General features: G+C 34.3%; 1 pseudogene; it reads right to left on the bottom strand.

The window, feature by feature from the left end:
- Positions 1 to 584: 584 nt before the first annotated feature.
- Positions 585 to 1,767, bottom strand: LOC120168027 (annotated as a pseudogene).
- Positions 1,768 to 2,911: the final 1,144 nt, after the last annotated feature.

Genomic DNA, 2,911 nt, shown 5'->3' with positions numbered 1-2,911 from the left:
ATCGGTTCCCTTCGAGTAATCTGTTATTTCTCGGAGCCAAACCATGCAGGGGGAATCTGTACTCCCTGGGGGGGAATTTGTTCCCGGGGAATCGATACCCCCTGGGGGAATCTGTACCATCTGGACAATTTGATTTTTCTTGAAACCCTTTAAAAAGAGAATATTTTTGGCTCGATTAAGGCTCGAAATACTTTGTAAAATTGTTTTAAAATAGTTTAAGTATAAAACACAATTTTACACTTTAGTAAGGATTAAAATGAACTTTGAAAGACTTGGAGTAATATTTTGATATTCGAATAATTACATCAAATATACTTAGAAAATCTTTTGTAAAATCTTAAAATTCATTTAACTTAATTTGTTATATCGAAACATCAAAATGTTTTCAACACATTGAACTTTTCAATATTAAATTTCATCGCCATAACTTCTATCACGGATAGCTCCCACTATTTCACTATCGTGAATAATTTCCTGAAACTTTCGAGGAATGTGTAATACCTTCTTACTTTCTTATGTTGAATGATCCACCTTTTGGTGGCAACCACAAAGACAATAAGTAGATATTACACACTCAAATCAGACTATAATACCAATTGTTGCATAATACAACTATCAGATAGAGAAAAATCGCAACTGATAATTTCGTTGATATCTAGTCCACGCAACTCGCAGAGCACTGTTGATATTGCGTTGATGATCTTTTGTTCGATATGCGGATGGTTCATGACAAGCCAGAAGAACTAGTTGAGGGCAACAGAAGAGGTGTCCCTACCAGCGAGGACAAAGTTAAGTGCAATGTGCTGGAGATTGTCACTTGTGAAGAGGTTGCCCCTATCATCTCTCTTCTTCTTCATAAAACGGGAGAGTACATCATCAGATGGATCTTTTCTTCTCGTTTCAATGGCAACATCCATGTAGTTTCCAATGATTTCGAGGCTACTCTTCTGTCTTTTCTTTGCCCCGATCCCCAAAACCTTCTCCAATCTCCATAGAAAATCAGGATAATGGAACCTATAGAGAGTTGTTTCAGTGGCGGTATCGAAAGCGACAACAAACGGATTTACAGAATCACATGCAACTCTGGAGAGAGCGTTTCAGGATCTTTACCAAAGGCAAGGCCACAAATATTGTCAAATGTTAATCGAAGCAACAAGTCTTGCAAGTCCACTGATGTCTTCTCATTTCGCGCTTTATCCAAAATACACCATAGCCGATCCTTGATGGTCCGATTCACCCAACGAGCCATGGTTTGCCTGAGCGTCCAAGTCATGAATTCAAGAGCCGCCGTTTTCCTCTGTATGAGCCAAGTCTCTCCATCACTATTGAAGATCCCCTTCCCCAAAAGATCATGAAACGCATCTTGCATGTGAGGCCCTTTCGGGTAGTTATCGAACCAAGTCTTGAGAATATGCTCGATGTTCTTGGGGTGGCAAGTGACAATATAGAACCCTTGCTTCCAAGCCAAGAATGGAAGAGCAATGGTACACGTTTGATTCGTCGCAAAGCGACTTGTTGCTCGAAGGTTACTAGCGATCCAATCATGGATCTGCCTCCGGTTCTCGAAGAGTACCGACAGGTTACCGACTAGAGGCCATACTCTCGGACTGGTTAACATCTTGGCTAGGACATGGAACCAAAGCGCGTAAGCAAATAATGCAGCCGCTAAGCTGAAGGTAAATGGCAGTGTTTCCATATGGTATAAACAGTAATGGAAGCAGACAGAATCGAAGTTGAATGATTTGTGAGAGATGGAACTTACTTTTAAAGTGAAGTTTAGGAAAAGTAGTTGGGAAATGTAAGACCACGAAAGAAGGGTTGATAGGAATCATATAAGCGAGAAAAGTTACACGAAAGCCATACAAAAATCATACTTGTTTTGCAAGCTATTTAGTGATACGTGTTGTATTGATTGGTTGCATTTTCTCATTGGGATACTATAATTAGGATGAACAAAAATCGAGTTGACTCGAAAAATTGATATTTTTTTTAATTTCGAGTTATTCAAGTCAACTTGAATTTTCAATTCTGTTTTTGAATTCGAGTCAAGTTGAAATTTGGAAATTTTAAATTACTCGAAAAACCAAAATTTTGATTAAGTATTTTGAAATTTTACGATTTAGTCTATGATTTCATTATTTCTTCGATTTCTTCTTTATTTTCAGTCTACTTTACAAAATTTGATCAACATGTTTCTAAATCATCATAGAATAATTATGTACTTTCAATTTCTCTTTTTGATAACAAGTTTTCTATTTTTCAATTTAGTCCCTTAATTTTTCATAATTTACTTATTTCTTCAGTTCATATTTTGTTTTAAGTTCGTTTTTACCAAATTTGAACCACATGATCAAATACCACTATAGAATACCTATGTAACTTCAATTCTTATTTTTTTTATTAAAAATTTACTCTCTTTTTATTTAGTCTCTTAACTTTGCATTTTACTCAATTTAGTCTTTTAACTGCAATTGTTTGAAAATTCTTTTTTCCCATCAATTATTTGACTCTTTTATACTCTCATCAATATTTTATCATCGAAATACTTTCTTTAAAATATAATATTGTGAATATATTTTATAATTTTAGATTGTATTTGATATATTAAATAATATTATAATGTGAAGAGAATATGAAATATATATGTCGAACTAACTTACCTCAATGGTTAAAGGAATTATTATTGTTCCTAAAGGTCACAGGTTTGAGCATAAGCGACTGCAGAAAGGTGATTGAATGTTCATTTTCAAATGATTGAGAATATTTAAAACATATACTACTTTGTAATCATCTTAGTCTCATAAAAAATATGAAATATATATATCTTATGTGGTTAGAAAAAGTTAAAACATTAGAAAATAACTCGAAATTTTTTAACTTTACTCGATGGAATTCTAACCGCAACTTTAAT

The sequence above is a fragment of the Hibiscus syriacus genome, unplaced genomic scaffold (assembly GCF_006381635.1).
Source record: "Hibiscus syriacus cultivar Baekdansim isolate YM2019G1 unplaced genomic scaffold, ASM638163v2 tig00111708_pilon, whole genome shotgun sequence".
Classification (NCBI taxonomy): domain Eukaryota; kingdom Viridiplantae; phylum Streptophyta; class Magnoliopsida; order Malvales; family Malvaceae; genus Hibiscus; species Hibiscus syriacus.
The sequence above is the reverse complement of the archived record's forward strand: the minus strand, read 5'-3'. Positions and strand labels throughout refer to the sequence as shown.